At 29.1% G+C, this 21,431-nt stretch overlaps 1 protein-coding gene across 1 annotated transcript in view; it reads left to right on the forward strand.

Annotated features, from left to right (window-relative positions):
* The window catches only part of LOC148313187 (uncharacterized), a 116,878-nt gene that overhangs the window by 6,581 nt on the left and 88,866 nt on the right, over nucleotides 1–21,431 (forward strand). Inside the window, exon 2 of the mRNA XM_088266497.1 lies at nucleotides 20,273–20,324. The gene's annotated coding sequence lies outside the window, so the exon portion shown is untranslated. The remainder of the gene's footprint in view (nucleotides 1–20,272; nucleotides 20,325–21,431) is intronic.

The following is a 21,431-nucleotide window of genomic DNA, read 5'->3' on the forward strand; positions in this document are numbered from 1 at the left end:
ATTTATGTCATTGACGGAAGACAAAGGCAATGCTAAACCGGCATTACGGTGCCCTTTTAAAGTTCAAGAAGGTACTTATGCCTTGTGATACACTTAGTCCGGTCGCCGTCTTTTATGTTTAAGGGGGTATTAGCAAACACACAATTCAGTAGGCGATCGGCTGCGCGAGAAGTCTAACGTGTCACTAACTAATCATTACACAAATATCTTTCCATAATGTATTTTTTTAGTTAATTTATTTTGGATCCCTGACTGGGTTCTTTTTTACATATTCGGGCAGCTGGTTAATTTGGGTATAGGCAATATATTTTAAGTAATAATATATTTAGTAAAACTAACTAATTATTTATAAAGTATCTAAGAATTACTAAAATAGGAATAAATCTTTTAAAAAAGCTGTTTATAATTTATATTATTTTTATATTATTCTCTTTGAACAATATTTAAGAACTTAGAACAAAAAAAATGAGGTAAAATTTAATTATTTCATTAATTGCTTGGGCAGTCACTTCATGCTAATATCCATCCTTTTTTTAAAATTTTTTTACTTTATAAATAACTCTTATTTGTAATATTTTATTTTTTAATTACTTTTCTATTTCGATCATTATCCAGTAGTAGATTATAATATAACATACGATTTTTTATAGCCACCCTGTACCATACCTAACAGTATGGTACAGGGTGGCTATAATATTATAATGTCAAGGATACGCAGTACGCGTTTGGCACTCAGGCATGTTTTTCAATACTGGCTCATTATTATACATAGTGAAATTATTTTTATATTCGTTTAAAAAAACTTTGTTTTAAATCACTATGTATCTTATAATAACTTATAATATCGATTAATTTCGAAACATACCCTTTTTTATCAAAACTTAATGAATTCGAAACGTAGTACGTAGATTTTATTAAAAAGAAATAACGTTTAGTTTTTAGATATATTGCTCACTCCTTTCAAGAACGTCATAAATCAAAAAAACTTGATTTTTCAGGAGAACGTTTTTAAAGTTTAATAATACAATACAATGTATTAAAAATAAATATCAAGCCACTTATTGAACTTTTTATTGTGCAACAGGTCTTTTTAGGTAAAACCTGAAGGTTTTTTCTCCATTTGAAAAATATTTAGTATATTTCAAAAAATAATTAAACAATACCTTTTCTTCAAAGTGCAAAAACAACACTTTCTGCCCTGGAGCGGGTAAATATTAAGTTAAAGATGTGCAGCTTTTGCTGGGATATAGTACATTTTCTGGGTATTCCGAAAACATGCACAACTGAAAATTGACGATTTTTGATTTATGACGTTCTTGAAAGGAGTGAGCGATATGTAATTAGTAAATTTCATGAAAAAATTAAATATTTCATTATCTTACATTATATTCCCATAACTAAAAATTTTTTTTTTCAATTTAAAGCATATTATAATGTATTAACCTAGCTTTGAAAAGATAAACCAGAGTTTTTTTTAATCATGCTTTTATTCGTTTATGAAATTGGTTATGTGTTATAATTAATTAATTTTTAATTAACAATTTTCTTCTAATTCTTGAATTTCCGTAGCAATTGGTAGGAATCGAATCCTGGTTGAAAAAATTAATAAAAGACAATTTAATGTAATAGCAAATAAACAAGGTAATAATATTTTTTTTGTAGACATCTCATCAAAGACGAAGACGAATATGGAAGTCTGGGCATTTACGGGGCTGACGACCGTCATAGGCTGGTTTAAGTGATCAAATAACACACGTGTAACATTCACCAATTCTACCCATTATTGACAACCACACTACTCAAATTCTTGGAAGTTCTTTATATATGAACCAATTTTGAAACATTGTTATTGTATCACTAGAACTTCACTAGAGACTTCTTCTTCATCTTTGATGAGATGTAAAAAAAAATAATATGATAAATAACTCCTATAATTGGAGTTTGTGAACAAGTATTTGTACACACTCAAATGTTGTAAATCATTTAAATTGTTTGGAGTTTTGTAACTGAGTGTAATTGTTTTGTTTAATTTAAAATCGCTTTGTAAAACGGGCCTTATCGTGGAATATATTCTAACTTGACACTTGACATTTCTGTTATCATTTAAATGAGCACGCCTCGGGCACATTCTGTTTTTATAAACATACGTATTAGGGTGTCATTTTGTACGTACATATTTGAATTCAGTTTAATTTCTTTCAACTTTGAACTAGAATTAAAAGATATAATAAAAATGTAACTTTTGTTTTAAAATCACTATAATTTTTTTATTACAACTTAATTATAATGTCTACCGGTTTCGAAGCTAAACGCTCCATTATCAAGACTGATTAATGGTAAAAAAAAAATTGTATTAATCAGTCTTGATAAAGAAGCGGTTAGCTTCGAAACCGGTAGACATTATAATTAAGTTATAATAAAATATTTATAGTGATTTTAAAACAAAGTAACGTTTTAATTATAAAATGGAAAATCACAAAGTTAGTGCTCAAATATAAATTATAAATTAAAAGAAATCATTTTAACTGGATAAAAATACCATTTTTTATAATTTCTAAAAAGTATTTTTTTAATATCTTTTAAATACATAAAGAGTTCATGGTTTTTTTTTCGTGTTCTTCTTTTATATTGTAGGTACATATTTTCCAATTCTAGATTTTATAATTTTTTTTTAACATTTCATAATTTTCTATCTTACAAACAATATTTTAGGACTACAATAGAATATTAACGGGTTTCAAACTGTTGGATTTAGTTTTTTTTTCATTTATTTAAAAAAAAACTTGAATATACCACTCAATAAATTTTATATAGTGTATATGAGTTATACGACTAGTTTCGAAAATATACATAGGTTTTCATCTTCTGGCAAAAATTATAACTTTTTTTTCATTTCATTAATTGATTTGGCAGCCACTTAGTTGTAACATCTTTTAATTTTTTATTTAAGTTTTAATTTTATTATTTAAGTTTTCTCCTTAGGATGAATAATCCTATGTCTCGGTGAGACATAGGATTATTCATCCTAAGGAGGATATATCAATTTAGGTCGTAAGCCCTGTAAATACTTAGACCTACTCTTACCATATTCATCTTCGTCTATCATCTATCTATGTCAAAAATGTAAAAATAACTCCTAAGTAAAAAAAACCCAGATTTGTGAACAAGTATTTGAACACACTCAAAATGTAATAAAATAAAAAAAATTATGATTCATAAACATACCGTAGAACGGGGCTACTTGAACTTTGATGTGTTACTTGAGCCCAGTACAAAAAAAATCAAATCTCTATTTGGTCCACAATAATGAACGTATCGCCATGATTTATTGTTTTCCTGACAGGTAACACTTATTGTCACGATACTTCGATCGATCGATACCATGATCTAATTTTTTTTTTGTACTGGGCTCAAGTAACACATCAAAGTTTAAGTAGCCCTGTTCTACGTTAATATTTAAGTTTGATAAAAAGAGCACATTCATAAAATATCCACACTATTTTGTTGCTAATTTAAAAGAAATATTATATCAGGTATTTTTGGCGTTCTGTGTTACATATTCTGAAATAGCTCTTAAGAAAATATTTGCAGAGATACTCGCCTAAGGAAATATTTGCACAGATCTTTCTCGACGGTTTTGTATTCTTGATACAAGAATTCTAAAGGAGCGTTTCGGATGTAATGGATGTCATCTTATTCTGATGGTGTTTGCAGTGGGTCCATTCATGCCTTTTCCTGTTTACACGAGTTCCATTCAATTCCCTCATCTTCATTCTACCATTCTCTTTTCTTCAAAAACAACTCGGATTTTTCTAATATTTATTTTTCTTTTCTTCGTATCAGTTACATACATATGTTGCATGCATGTTGTGGAGATGTTATTTTATTTATTAAGTGAAGAAGAAAGGGAAATATATCACTTATGTAGGGAAAAAGAAAAAGAGGAGGAATAGTATGGCTGTCCAAACTTAAAACACAGTAAGGGACATTTTTTTGAAAAACGTTTTTGTGTATTTTTGGACTAACTAGATTCTACTTAGTCCAAAAATGCAAAAAACGTTTAAAAATAAAATGTCTCTTACTGTGTTTTAAGTTTGGACAGCCGAATAGGCAGAAAAAGAGAAAAGCAGGACATTTATTGTTTTTATTTTACATTTTGCCCTGTGTCAGTTTTGTTTCATTTTTCAACATATTTTTTTACTTTCTTATTTGTGTTATTACCCGATTTCATTCGGTTTTTCGTGAAAATGTCACTTTACACTGCGACAGTTGGATAATGATGGGGCATTGTATTGGCGTTAGTGCGTTAAAATGTCGATTTGCCGCAGTAACGAGTGATAACGCCGTCTCTACACTTAACGATTTCAGGGCTCGTTAGTAGGCTTACTAGATCAAGACCGCAGAGGCGTACTAAGGGGCTTATGAATTTCAAAAATTATTTAAATTTTCACTAAAAATTAGTGTGTTAAAAAATATTATAGGGTTGCTAATTAGCAATAAAGAATAATACCACTCTAGACTGGTCCAAAACGCGAGACTGATCACCTGCCTTCGTGTGTAAACCACTCAAGAATTTTTAATTTTTAAAGTGTCGGGTTGTGGTCCCGTGGTTAATGTCGCGGACTCAAGTCTAAGTCAGAGTTTCTCGGTTCGAACCCACTCTACCACAATTTGATACCTATTTCTAATAATGAGCCGCTTAGGCTCACAGAAATAGTATAAAAATTGAAATATTTGTGTAAATAATAACAACATAAATATTTATCTTTTCCGAAAAAAAATCGTCATCTACAAGTCGAAACAAGACTGCCCGAATACCGCTCGGATTAGTGAATATAAATATTTAAATCATAATATTTGACTCGGGCAAATCAATACCGACAAAGCGGAATTTGATTTACCCGAGAAGTGCTCGGGATAATCAATGCAGTACAAAGTACCCGAGTCACGCTCGGTCTAGACTGGGAAGTGGTTAACTATCAAAACTGCGTCTATGCGATACAGTGCCCTATGCATCATGGGATGCGGATTAAAAGAAGAAGATAAAAAAGTCACGTTGATAATAGATGTAAAACAGAGATGAATAATTTTATGGTGGTTGGTAGATTTAAAATAGATCTTAGGTCCATAAATGACTCATGGTAACGTAATAAACAAGTTTTACAAAATGTGCCCACGGCACGGGAAAACACAGTGAGGACACGTAATTGTATATTTTTATTTGAAATATCGGTAAGACGAAAAATAAATAAATTACATTTATTTCACACTTTTTTATTACTTTACTTATAACCCTTATCCGCACCCAATGGTGCATAGGGCACAGCATCGAATCGACGCAGTGTTATCTTGATCATTACTTACATGAAGGCAAGGTGATCACTCTTGCGCTTCAGGAACCAGTCCAGGGTAATATTAAATAAATATTACAGTGTCGAACCCGGGACCTCCAGCCGGTAGCTAAACACGCTGACCATTACACCACGGAGGCGGACAACATCATACTTTTTACATTTACAAAAATGTTTTAAATATGTACATATTTCTTTGATTCCAAAATCTGTGATGAAAATATCTGATATTTTCTTTTGAACCAATAAACCTTACTGGTGTGTTCAAGGGTTAAATCAAGCATTCCTCTCAAAACCATCAACTCTTAATGTTCTAAACGACTTCTTCAGTCCAGTTGATTTTTTAAATTGGCATCAGCTGTGCCGTGAAATCATAGCGCGTTTCTGATTACGGACTGTTCGAATCAGCTAGCTAGAACTGTATATGAATATTTTTAAATTAATTATTATAATAAATCCTTCATAAAACCTCAATCCGGCTCTGCGTAAGAATCCTATCTTGGAAACCTCTTCTTACATTGTGTGAAATCAATCAACGAGAAGTCACAAACGTAATGTAACCGCTGTTGAGCATTCTAACCGTAACCGCCCAGTTGAGGTATATATTTAAGTAAACAAAAACCGGTGGTCTTCGGTTAAGCGGAAAATTAAAAACTCATCCAATGATGAGTGGACAAAGCAAAATGTTCGTGTGGGAGAGGCGACAGATCTGTGCCAGGAATTGTGGGCGAAAATGTAACGGTAAAAATAAGGAAAATAATATGAGAGTATTATGTTTCCCAAATTGGCAAACTCCATTTTTGTCGTACATAAGCTTCGGGCTAATCGTTTTTGTATTCTAACCCGTAATTCGTAATTCATTTAAATAATTATTGGCCCAATTAAAAGAAAGCTAGAGGCAAGCAAAATGATATAAATATATGTATATATATATATATATATATATATATATATATATATATATATATATATATATATATATATATATATATATATATTTTTTTTATACGATTTTTGATTTATGACGTTCTTGAAAGGAGTGCGCGATATATATATAAATATATATATATATATATATATATATATATATATATATATATATATATATATATATATATATATATATATATATATCGCGCACTCCTTTCAAGAACGTCATAAATCAAAAATCGTCAATTTTCAGTTGTGCATGTTTTCAGAATGCCCAGAAAATGTACTATACCCCAGCAAAAGCAGCATATTTTTAACTTAATATTTACCCGCTACAGGGCAGAAAGTGTTTTTTTTTGCATTTTGAAAAAAAGGTATTGTTTAATTATTTTTTTAAATACGATAAATATTTTTCAAATGGAGAAAAAACCTTCAGGTTTTACCTAAAAAGATTTGTTGCACAGTAAATAGTTCAATAAATAGCTTGATATTTATTTTTAATACATTGTATTATATTTTTAAACTTTAAAAACGTTTTCCTGAAAAATCAAGTTTTTTGATTTATGACGTTCTTGAAAGGAGTGAGCGATATATATATATATATATATATATATATATATATATATATATATATATATATATATATATATATATATATATATATATATATATATATATATATATATATATATATATATATATATATATATATATATATATATATATATATATATATATATATATATATATATATATATGTATATATATATATATACATATATATATACATATATATATATATATATATATATATATATATATATATATATATATATATATATATATTCATTCAAACCCTTATCCGCACCCCAATGGTATATAGGGGACTGCATCAAACAAACGCAGTATTATCTTGATCGTTAACACATGAAGGAAAGGTGATCAGCCCTCCGCTTCAGGCACCAGTCCAGGGTAATATGGTATAACTATTAGAGTGAAAAAATCACTTAACAACTTAACTTCTTTCTGTAACATCCATGAATTTTTTTTATAATTCTCAACTCAATTTTCTTTGAACCCATAAAATTTAACGAAAGCAATTTTTTTTTGTTAAAACACCGTTAATGTATTAAAAAAAGAAGTTTTTCTTCATACTTAATATTTGTTATTAAAAGGAAAAGAGTTATTGAAAGGTAAAGAGTTAAAGATATATAAAAATAATTATTCAAAATGATTAACGGCCGTCGCATATACATATATACAAAATATAATACATGGTTAAAATATGCATTATAACATATTAATTATTGATAGTAAGAATATTTTTAATAAAAATATTATTTAATACACCGGTATTCTTCCTTCTTATATTTTTTTAACTCGGCTGCAACAATGCATTGCTCTGTTGTCGACCACTATATCGAGGGAATAATTTCTAAATTGCATAATCTGTAACAATAACAATAATTTACTGTCTGATAGTTTAAGGAGTCAACTAAGCTCATTATTCAGAATGCATCGTCACGCGAATATGTGTCAATTGGACGATAACACGCATCTACCGTACAGTAACTAGAAACGCCATGTCCATACGTCCTTTATTGGCTTGAACTGTGCTGTTATATTGTACCGTACATACATCAATTGTTATACATGTTTTCAACTTCAAATCGGACGTTTTACACGTCAAATGAGACGTCTTACAAATTATATTGGACGTTTAACAAATCTTATTGGACGTTTTACGAAAAAAATGGACGTTATATTTTATTTTATCAAAAAGTTAGAAATTTTTAAAATTATACTTTTTGTAAGAGAGTTCTTCAAATTAAAAATACTGTTATTTTAGATTCTTTAAATTGCAATCAAAATATTAAACATCATTTCAAATCCATGTTTTTCATCTCAAACTGTATGTTTTATAAACCAAATTAGACGTCTTAAAATCAAATTCAACTTTAACAAATCCAATCGGATAAATTTTTAAATAGTTGGAATTTTTAAAATTACATATCGTAGTCGTACAGGAGAAAGAACTGTTTGTCCGCCTCCGTAGTGTAATGGTCAGCACCCTCAGCTACCGTTCTGGAGGTCCCGGGTTCGATTCCCAGGGGGGTCAAATAAATATAAGTGATTTATTCACTATAATATTTATTCAATATTACCCTGGACTGGTACCTGAAGCGGAGGGCTGATCACCTTTCCTTCATGTGTAAACGATCAAGACAACTCTGCGTTTATATGACGCAGTGCCCTATGCACCATTGGGGTGCGGATAAGGGTTTTATTATTATTTATTACAGGAGAAAGTGACCAACTACCAAAACGTAAAATGTTCAGGTGGGTCATGTAAGTCACTTTTGCTTGGCAAGAAAATAAACATCAATGCAGTTAGTCATTTTTACCAAGTCAGTATTATACTTCCAAGTTTAAATCATTTGGGATGTTTTCAGGGCAATATTAAGCTAGTAAGATATCAAATAGTCAATGATCACGTTTTTGTAAAAAAAATGCACTTGGTCACTTTCTCCTGTAGGACTACGATATATTCAATGTTTTTTTTAGGGTATGGGCACATAGGACGCAGAGAACCTGAACATATTGTAATGCAGGCGATCGCTTTTTTTACTTCAAATTGAACTTTTTATAAATCAAATAGGACGTTTTTTATAAGAAAGTTTGAATTTAAAACATATATTCAATGTATTTTCAATAGTAAGGTAGGAGGAAAGACAATTGATATGGTATGGGCACATAGGACGCAGAGAACCTGATCGCTTTTTTACTTCAAATTGAACTTTTTATAAATCAAATAGGACGTTTTTTATAAGAAAGTTTGAATTTAAAACATATATTCAATGTATTTTCAATAGTAAGGTAGGAGGAAAGGCAATTGATATGGTATGGGCACATAGGACGCAGAGAACCTGATCGCTTTTTTACTTCAAATTGAACTTTTTATAAATCAAATAGGACGTTTTTTATAAGAAAGTTTGAATTTAAAACATATATTCAATGTATTTTCAATAGTAAGGTAGGAGGAAAGGCAATTGATATGGTATGGGCACATAGGACGCAGAGAACCTGATCGCTTTTTTACTTCAAATTGAACTTTTTATAAATCAAATAGGACGTTTTTTATAAGAAAGTCTGAATTTAAAACACATATTCAATGTATTTTCAACAGTAAGGTAGGAGGAAAGGCAATTGAGATGGCATGGGCACATAGGACGTAGAGAACCTGTACATATTGTAAACCAGGTGATCGCCATGGATCTTCCTCGAAAGACATCTAGAGGAAGACCAAAAAATTATGGATGCTACAGAAAGATAACATGATACGGAGGCATGGCCTAGGTGACGTTGTATATGATAAAGGACACATACAACCTGAGGACGAGAAGAGCTAACCTTTCAGTCTACATAGACAATAAATTGCAATGAAGCAAAGAAGAAGGTATTCAAAGTAGCTCTCATGATACAAAGTAGGGGAAGACGGGGTTATATGCAACAGGGGTACGTTGCAACGACCGATTTAAATCCTTCGCCGAAATTGTTTTTACCCTATTTTTCAATCTGTATGATAGAGAGTGGTATGATGCATATTTCGGTGTAATTCCGGTTTCTTCTGTCAGATACAACAAAAAAAATCAGACAATATTGCAATTTATATGTTATCCCGTTATAATACTAGCCTTACTGTTTGTACTTTGTTCCTTAATGTTTACTTATTATTTGTGTATTGAAAAATGTCTTAAGAAATAAAAATTACATAATTCTAAATATTGAATGTGTTGCATATAACCAAGTCTACCCCTAGTTTTGAAAATCTTGTCTGAAAACTTCAGAGCACATCGCGCGCACAAACTATGACAGCGCGCCGCGCAGGCTTGCCAACTTGACGACTAACGCACTTGATAATCAATCAAGAATGAAAGATGTGGGCAGGTGTTCACACTGACGGTAAATGTAGTAGGTAGTAATATGAATTTATTTTGAACTGATTCTAACTTTTTTATGAAATATAATATAACGTCCAATTTCTTTTGTAAAACGTCCAATTTGATCTGTAAGGTGTCCATTTGCTTGAAAATTTCCAATTTGACGTATAAAACATGTAAACCTTGTAAAGTGTAAAGGTTCGGTAAACATCAACAGCTGAATAAATCTATCAATTAAAATAGACATTAAACTATGTCCTAAATGTCAGTTTAATTGAGCATATGTGTGATCGAATTCCTGAATGGTGTTTGATAATCGATTATTAGAATAACCTAATGTCATGAGTCACATATAATTTTTCATATCTTATCATTATTTCCGTTTAAAGTTGTCAGAAATCGCAAAAAGGTAAATGAAGGGTAATAAATCTATGTATGTACAGTTTTTTTTCCCCCAGTTTACGTCAAAAATAAACATTCATTGTTTTTTTTTACTCGGTCTGTAACGCTTCTTTTCTTGGACATTATTCGCGATCATTTACTTCCAATTTTAGTGCTTTTTGTTTGTTTTATTCGGTAAGTCATGACAATTTTTACAATATTTTTTAGTCAGTGCCCCCATTTACATTTTCCCCACTAACGTTTTTTCCAGTCCGAGAAACGTAAAATAGGGGTTTTACTGTACATCGTATATACATATATATATATATATATATATATATATATATATATATATATATATATATATATATATATATATATATATATATATATATATATATATATATATATATATATATATATATATATATATATATATATATATATAATATATACATATATATATATATATAAATATGTATATATTTATATATATATATATATATATATATATATATATATATATATATATATATATATATATATATATATATATATATATATATATATATAATATATATATTTATATTTATATATTTATATTATATATATATATATATATATATATATATATATATATATATATATATATATATATATATATATATATATATATATATATATATATATATATATATATATATATATATATATATATGTATATATTCTAAACCAGAGAGATAATTAACCAGGAATGGCTAATTCCGTTCTCCGCCTGCTACCAGCACAGTTGAGAAGTGTCCTCGCATATCCGTGCTGTACATTAATTTTCAGGTCATTTAACTGCTCGCATACATAAATATTTCACTCACTGTTACATAATTAATTCAAATTTAAACAATACCGCTTAAGGGGGGAGCACTCACATTGTGCCAAATAACTTACACTGATTTCAAATCACAAGTGACACAATTTTTATATTCTTGTATTGAACCTAATTGAAGAAGTGTCACAAAAAAGATATGTGAAATTTCAATCGTCAAATAAGTGTATTGTACAATTGTATTTAACGAACAATTATACGAGTATCACCCAGAAAAATAGATAAAATTTTATAACGCATTTTACAGACTGCACTCAAAGGTACATCTTTTAAAGACTGCATTTCTTTTAAATATATTATATGAAAGCAATAAATTTGAGTTTTTAACAATTACAATAAATTTAAATTTTTAACAAAAACAGTAATTTTTTATTTTTAAATAAATAGTTCAGGCCTTAATGAGTGAAGAAAGAACAATAAAACAAATCGAATTCTAAGACCATATTCTAAGACCGAGGATAGAAAAGACCGAGGAATGCGGTCAAAATCTGTATTTTCAAACAATCTTCGCCTTTTCCGCATTCATGTATCTCCTCATACATACCAGACCATTTTCAAATGTTTGAAATACTTGACCATGCCGAGCAGAGGAAGCCCGACTCAGCCTTCCTTCTTTTGTAAAACGTCCAATTTGATCTGTAAGGTGTCCATTTGCTTGAAAATTTCCAATTTGACGTATAAAACATGTAAACCTTGTAAAGTGTAAAGGTTCGGTAAACATCAACAGCTGAATAAATCTATCAATTAAAATAGACATTAAACTATGTCCTAAATGTCAGTTTAATTGAGCATATGTGTGATCGAATTCCTGAATGGTGTTTGATAATCGATTATTAGAATAACCTAATGTCATGAGTCACATATAATTTTTCATATCTTATCATTATTTCCGTTTAAAGTTGTCAGAAATCGCAAAAAGGTAAATGAAGGGTAATAAATCTATGTATGTACAGTTTTTTTTCCCCCAGTTTACGTCAAAAATAAACATTCATTGTTTTTTTTTACTCGGTCTGTAACGCTTCTTTTCTTGGACATTATTCGCGATCATTTACTTCCAATTTTAGTGCTTTTTGTTTGTTTTATTCGGTAAGTCATGACAATTTTTACAATATTTTTTAGTCAGTGCCCCCATTTACATTTTCCCCACTAACGTTTTTTCCAGTCCGAGAAACGTAAAATAGGGGTTTTACTGTACATCGTATATACATATATATATATATATATATATATATATATATATATATATATATATATATATATATATAATATATATATATATATATATATATATATATATATATATATATATATATAAATATATACATATATATATATATATAAATATGTATATATTTATATATATATATATATATATATATATATATATATATATATATATATATATATATATATATATATATATATATATATATATATATATAAATATATATATTTATATTTATATATTTATATTTATATATATATATATATATATATATATATATATATATATATATATATATATATATATATATATATATATATATATATATATATATATATGTATATATTCTAAACCAGAGAGATAATTAACCAGGAATGGCTAATTCCGTTCTCCGCCTGCTACCAGCACAGTTGAGAAGTGTCCTCGCATATCCGTGCTGTACATTAATTTTCAGGTCATTTAACTGCTCGCATACATAAATATTTCACTCACTGTTACATAATTAATTCAAATTTAAACAATACCGCTTAAGGGGGGAGCACTCACATTGTGCCAAATAACTTACACTGATTTCAAATCACAAGTGACACAATTTTTATATTCTTGTATTGAACCTAATTGAAGAAGTGTCACAAAAAAGATATGTGAAATTTCAATCGTCAAATAAGTGTATTGTACAATTGTATTTAACGAACAATTATACGAGTATCACCCAGAAAAATAGATAAAATTTTATAACGCATTTTACAGACTGCACTCAAAGGTACATCTTTTAAAGACTGCATTTCTTTTAAATATATTATATGAAAGCAATAAATTTGAGTTTTTAACAATTACAATAAATTTAAATTTTTAACAAAAACAGTAATTTTTTATTTTTAAATAAATAGTTCAGGCCTTAATGAGTGAAGAAAGAACAATAAAACAAATCGAATTCTAAGACCATATTCTAAGACCGAGGATAGAAAAGACCGAGGAATGCGGTCAAAATCTGTATTTTCAAACAATCTTCGCCTTTTCCGCATTCATGTATCTCCTCATACATACCAGACCATTTTCAAATGTTTGAAATACTTGACCATGCCGAGCAGAGGAAGCCCGACTCAGCCTTCCTCTGCTCATATCGTAGTCATACAGGAGAAAGTGACCAAGTGCATTTTTTTTTTTTTTTTTTTTTTTTATTTATTGACTTGGCGTTTAATTTGTAGAACTCCATTTTAATTTATGTATTAATTTTAAATCAAACACAGATTTTTTAAGTCTACTAAGTTGTATTTTATTAACAAAAAACACATAAAAAATTATATTGTGACAATTGTTTCGCCTTGTTAGGGCATTATCAAACGAATGTTAAGATCAATTCGTTTGATAATGCCCTAACAAGGCGAAACAATTGTCACAATATAATTTTTTATGTGTTTTTTGTTAATAAAATACAACTTAGTAGACTCAAAAAATCTGTGTTTGATTTAAAATTAATACATAAACCAAGTGCATTGTTTAACAAAAACGTGATCATTGACTATTTGCTATCTTACTAGCTTAATATTGCCCTGAAAAAATCCTAAAGTATTTTTAACTTGGAAGTATAATATATTGACTTAGTAAAAATGACTAACTGCATTGATGTTTATTTTGTTGCCAAGCAAAAGTGACTTAAATGGCCTTCCTTAACATTTTACGTTCTGGTAGTTGGTACGATATTTTGTTTTACTCTTTCTTCACCGTTTCCAGTTTGTCAATTTCAAACTATATATTTAAAAATTAAAAATTTACAGTTAATATTAAAATTGGCGAAATATAAGTGTGTTATATTTCGATCAATTTAAACATTTACAATCCTAACGTAACCTAACCTAACCTAACCTAACCTAACCTGACGAAATCTAGCTACGGCTTATGCAACACAACTTATTATGGCCCTACTTAGACAACTTATCATTCAAATAATTTTTATAGCCTATGCTTGTGAGTGGATTTACTCTTTTTGTTAAAAATTACTATTATTTCATGTAATTCATGAGTGAAAAATCTAAGCAAAAAATCTCTCTGTATCTCCCTAAAGGCACGATTTTAAACAATAAAGTTTGAAGGTACTCGCTTCTTAAGAGGCAAGTCGACCTCATTAAGACGGCAGAGTGCGTCATGTTCTAGTATAATAGCCAATGTGGGTGGCTGAAGAGGTAGAAGCCGCGATATAGGAACCGCGCATACTCGCACAATGGTCACACGTCTGTTTTCGGATAATTCACTGCTAAGAGGGCATTTGTTTGTGTCGACTTCAAACATTTGCCGACAAAGATAAAGTTACCGGTAGTTTAACACGCGTTACTACGTCATTTCAGGGACAATGCATTCCACACGCTGCGCGACTGTTCCGCGTACCTTACAAAACTATCCCAACTTATATGTACGTGTGTGATAAGTTACATGTAATGCCAGCGGAAAATAAAACGCATATTAGACTATGAACCATTAAAGTCTATTTTGTAGTCATCTTAGGATGCTTGAAAAGCTCTATATGGAAAAACCCTGGTATGAAGACATGGCAATTACTCCTGTGCTCCAGGGTAATATTTTTTTAAAAAATCATGAAAAGTCTTTTTGACTGCCCTGGGAATCGAAACCGAGGCCTCCAGTACTGTAGCTAAATGTACTAACCATTACACCATGAAGGCAGACGACATTAGATTAGAAATTTTTAAAAATGGTTGATCTTGGCAATTCTATGCCTATTTTTAGGCCCTTGTATTTTCTCCTATCTTTCAATAACTCTTTTCTTTTCAAAACCATTCATATTTCCACTTCCACATTACACTTCCAAGAATTTGAGTAGTGTGGTTGTCAATAATGGGTAGAATTGGTGAATGTTACACGTGTGTAAAGTGATCACTTAAACCAGCCTATGACGGTCGTCAGCCCCGTAAATGCCCAGACTTCCATATTCTTCTTCATCTTTGATGAGATGTCAAAAAATAATATGAAAATAACTCCTGTAATTGGAGATAATCCAGATTTTGTGAACAGGTATTTGGACACACTCAAAATGTTGCAAAACCATTCAAATATATTTTTTTAATTAAACTTATTTTTTAATATAAAACGACGTTTTAAGCTTTAAACCCAGGTAAAATTTAACATAATTGTATTTTTTGCTTAAAACACCGTTTTTATTATAAAAGGTTTTTCTTAGTAAAAATATATGGTTTTGAAAAAAAACAGTTTTTGAAAGGTTAGGAGTTCAAAAAGAACGATAAAAATATTTTTCAAAATGTATTCTGAAAAAAATGTCTAATTTAATTGGCTATTCATTATCCCGCCTTAACAGCGTTGATTTGCTGATGAGTATAATACCGGAAGCGAATTTCGGCTGAGCATACAGAAGACCGATGAGATATCCGTCTAGTCATCCACTCCACCACGTGGTCCTTGGGTGTAGTGCGCATGTGCAATATCGAGACGGCTCCTTCGATCGTTCCCTCTCCCAACTCACCCCTAACTTTCAACCCTCCCTACAGAATACGGATGTAGCTACAGAATCCTTAGCAAGTACATACGACCAGCAATCTACCGATGTACCAACACTTTCACTGCACTATTCTGACACCTAGGGATAAATTTTTACCTTAAAAGTAGACAAATTGTCAGCATATTGGCTATGACCGTTAATTTAATTTTAGATGAAAATTTTCAGATTCTGCAGGGTATTTTTTTTATAATATTTATTACTTTGCCTTAAAAAATTCTCCTCGCCTTTATTATGTACAAGGATTTATACCATTTTTAATTTTTAGGTTATTTATTAAATGAATAAGGTTGGTCCCTTAAAAAAATACAGTAGATTCTATCTTACAATATATTGCCTATACCCAAAATAACCGGTTGCCTGAAATATATAAAACAGAACCCAATCAGGGATCAAAAATTAATGAACTTAAAAAAATATTTTTTTGGAAAGATATTTGTGTTAGTTATTAGTTATATTTTCTCTTTTTTCCTTTAAACATGCTGCCTATTTACTGTACCTTTTATTGCTTTATATGTATTTATATTTTGCCCTCTGTTTTCTTATTTGTGTTTCAGTCTTGTTAACCTTAATCCCATGTCCCAAAATGAGTAATGGAAATTACTCATCAGGAATATTATATACATATCGCTCACTCCTTTCAAGAACGTCATAAATCAAAAATTGACAATTTTCAGTTGTGCATGTTTTCGGAATGCCCAGAAAATGTACTATATCCCAGCAAAAGAGGCAAATTTTCAACTTAATATTTACCCGCTACAGGGCAGAAAGTGTTGTTTTTGCATTTGAGAGAAAAGGTATTGTTTAATTATTTTTTTTAAACATACTAAATATTTTTCAAATGGAGATAAAACCTTCAGGTTTTACCTTAAAGATATTTTGCACAATAAAAAGTTCAATAAGTGGCTTGATGTTTATTTTTAATACATTGTATTGTATTTTTAAACTTTAAAAACGTTCTCCTGAAAAATCAAGTTTTTTGATTTATGACGTTCTTGAAAGGAGTGAGCGATATGTGACTTTTATATGTAATATGTTTAAATAAATAAATAAGTGTCAGTCAGGATTTGTCACATACTTAATTTATTTGTCTTATTCTTCTTGTCAAATTTTCTAAATAAGATAACACTAAATCTGATATGATTTTTTCGTCTTGGGCTGTTATCGGAATAAGGCAGGCAGTTGGGGAACTTTCCCTTATTTCAGACAGATGTTGGGTGAAATAGTGGGATATTTAGGAGGTTCACCTTGGTGACACGTGGAAACGCTATACAAATTGAAGGGAAAAAATAAAACACGAAATAAAACCTGGAAAACATTTTAAACTTACATTAATGAAGTCGGTATTCACAATATAATTCAATTTGAATTTCACTTGGTAAATACCACTTTTTCTAAAATGTATTGTGACACATCGCTCACTCCTTTCAAAAACGTCATAAATCAGAAAACTTGATTTTTCAGCAGAACGTTTACAAAGTTTAAAAATATAATACAATGTATTAAAAATAAATATCAAGCCAATTATTGAACTTTTTACTGTGCAACAGATCTTTTTAGGTAAAACCTGAAGGGTTTTTTCTCCATTTGAAAAATATTTAGCATATTAAAAAAAATAACTAAGCTATACCTTTTTTTCAAAATGCAAAAACAATACTTTTTGCCCCATAGCGGGTAAATATTAAGTTTAAAATTACTCTTTTGCTGGGATATAGAACATTTTCTGGGCATTCCGAAAACACGCATAACTGAAAATTGACGATTTTTGTTTATGACGTTCTTGAAAGGAGTGAGCGACATGTTTCTAAGTATTTAGCATCATTATAAAAAGTAATAGTGGAGTTAAATTTATAACGGAAAACCCTTAACATTGGATTTTTTTTAATAATAATTATTTTTCGCAAACAAAATAGAAAAATAAAATTGAATTTTTAATATTGTCATTAAAAAGAAGGCCAGTAACATTAATTTATATGGGAAAAATTGTTTCGCTTTACGAATGCTTCACATAACGAGTAAGATTCAGGATCGAAGTATCCTCGTTATGAGAGGTTCCACTGTAATGAACATGTAAATAATATCACATTAAATTAAATGTAATTTAACTTTAGAATATAAAATTAAGATGGATAGTGAGAAAAAATGTAATTAAAATTTTAAAAAATTAAATACACAAAAACGTAGATGAGAAAACATGAAACGAGAAAAAATTAATGAATTCTCATTAATGTTTAAATGAACTTACGTATTTACATTTCAAGGAATTAGAATTTTGGGTAAAAATATATAAATTGTAAATATTATAAAAAACATTTCATGTTTTACTATTCATATCATGTCCATGTATTTTTTTACGTTTTTAAATGCGTAATTCTTTCACATCCAATCTAATGAGACCATTTTAAAATAGAAACAATTTCACTTATCACTATGCAGATAAATTTAAAATGTGACAAATATTTAGATGAAGCAAATAAGTATTATCTTTATGGTATAAGATGTGCGTAGGTACACACATAGGCATCTTTAAATGTTTTTACAAAATTCTCATGGAAAAATTGCGTATACTGGTAGGTGCAGTGATACCTCATATAAGGTACGTATGTAATTCGTTCTGAGTAGAGTAATGAACGAACATAAAGTGTTTGTTATTCGAGTCATTCGTTATGCGAGGCATCACTGTACCATCTTTAATTAAAATGCGAAAGCCACAACATGTTTTGTTCTGCAATTACTTGTCATTATTTAATTGGTTGCAACGTTTACCGCTTTCTTTGTGCGCAATTAGCCATAGCATTGAGGAAGACGACAATAAACTAGACAGCAAAGACCAGTGTTTTTTCTTTTATTTTATCAATTAAGTTGTTGAACAGGGCAGACATTTTATTCCCTACTAGACGTATTTGGACACGCGTTCTTGTATCTCAGTCTGGTTAAATTAAATAAAATAAAATTAATAAAACATAAAAATACGCGCGGATCAAAATGCAGCATTCAACAATTCTACCCATGGTTGACAACCACACAACTCAAATTCATGGAATATGATCCAACATCGGAACGTTGTTCTTGAATCACTAGAACTTCTCTAGAGACATATTTTGTTGAGATGAAAAGAAGCTTTTATTGAGCAGAAACACTTTTATTAGTATGTGAGACGTCAAAAAATAATATGAAAAATAATATGAATATACTCCTATAATTGGAAATAACAAGTATTTGGACACACTCAAAATGTTGTATATATATATATATATATATATCGTAGTCATACAGGTGAAAGTGACCAAGTACATTTTTTCCAAAAACATCGACTATTTGATATGATACTAGCTTAATTTTGATTAAAACTTGGAAGTATAATATATTGTTAAAAATGACTATCTGCATTAATGTTTATTTTCTTGCCAAGCAAAAGTGACTTGAATGGCCCTCCTGAACATTTTACGTTTTGTTAGTTGGTCACTTTCTCCTGGTGGACTACGATATATATATATATATATATATATATATATATATATATATATATATATATATATATATATATATATATATATTATATATATATATATATATATATATATATATATATATATATATATATATATATATATATATATAAATATATATATATATGTATATATATATATAATATATATATATATATATATATATATATATATATATATATATATATATATATATATATATATATATATATATATATATATATATATATATATATATATATTAAATCAAAATATTTATAACTCATGAGAAACACAGTTGTTTATTTTACTCTACCTATTTTGCAAACGATGTGTGTAAAATTTAATAAAAGCTACCTATTCTGGTCAAGGTGTTATAAAAGTATACCGATGATTGCATTGACATAAATTAATTGTTATCTACCGTTGATAAATGCGGGTATCCGTTATAAAAGTTTGAGTGAAATTTCCTAGCGGATATGCGGCGCATAGTATCGCAACGACGAATTAATAATGGCATTAAAAATAAATATAATTATTTTTACAGACACATCAAGGTGGCGAGTTGCTAACGACCTGCTGTAAGCTGCCGATATTAGGTATGTCAAATTATTTATTTATTTTTACAAGTTTTTTTTATTATTTATTATTACAAAAAAAGAGTTACCCTAGATCAGTGGCTCTGAACTTTTTGAAGTCAGGGAGCACTTTTGATCATAAGGAAAATTCGCGGTATACCAAAACTTGAGATCCAAAGAATATACAAAGAAAACTTTTATTAAAAATCTCTGTCACTGGTCTCAATCCTACGGATTGGTCTGTAGCAACAGATGACATCTCTTTCGCCATTCTCGCCTATTTTCGGAAGTACTCTTCAGCTCCTCATACGTCGAGCAGCCCATATATTATTAAACATAATATATGGGCATATATGTAATAAAATACCTAGGTACCTACCTATACATTTTATTAAGTACTTACAAATAGTACCTACATAAAACAGTTCTACCACCAGATATCGCATGCGTCGCACTGAATAAAACAAAAGACATCAGATAGAAAAAATATAATATTCTGAACTGTCAGAATCAGATAGATAGATAGAAAAATATTATAAAGATAAATTAAGAATAAACTTTAATTATAAACTTTAATTACAAAGCAACACATTGTTTATTTTATTATTATACACCCACTTTACATATTATTTACACCCAATTTACGAAGGAAAATATTACCACGATATATATATATATTAAAAATAAAACTGATCATTTTGTTAAAACTAGTTAAAATTTACATTAATTAAAAAAAAATACATAAATACTAGAGTGAAACTTTTTGGGGCGAAAATTATTTAATGTGAAATTTTGGGTTTCATAATTTCGCGGAGCACTTTCAAGGGAGCACCGGTTAAGGACCACTGCCCTAGAATTTAAGAAACTCGTAAAATTTACGACTTTTATTATTTAATATGGTTATAACTAGTTTTTATAATTTAATTAATTTTCTAGTCATTTCTACTTTTAAAATCTTAAAATTAATAACGCAGTTCTCTCCAATAAAGAGACTACACTCTTGTGCTTGGAGAGGGACTTACAATTATTATTTATTGTTTATGTTTGTTGGTGATATGGTTTATTTTTATTATGTATTGTTTTTCTTTTATATAAAAAATCAAAATAAAAATACTACGGCTTCACTTG

This window comes from Brachycentrus maculatus, unplaced genomic scaffold, assembly GCF_059751285.1.
Source record: "Brachycentrus maculatus isolate JH-2025_06_01 unplaced genomic scaffold, ASM5975128v1 h1tg000017l, whole genome shotgun sequence".
In the NCBI taxonomy this organism is placed as follows: domain Eukaryota; kingdom Metazoa; phylum Arthropoda; class Insecta; order Trichoptera; family Brachycentridae; genus Brachycentrus; species Brachycentrus maculatus.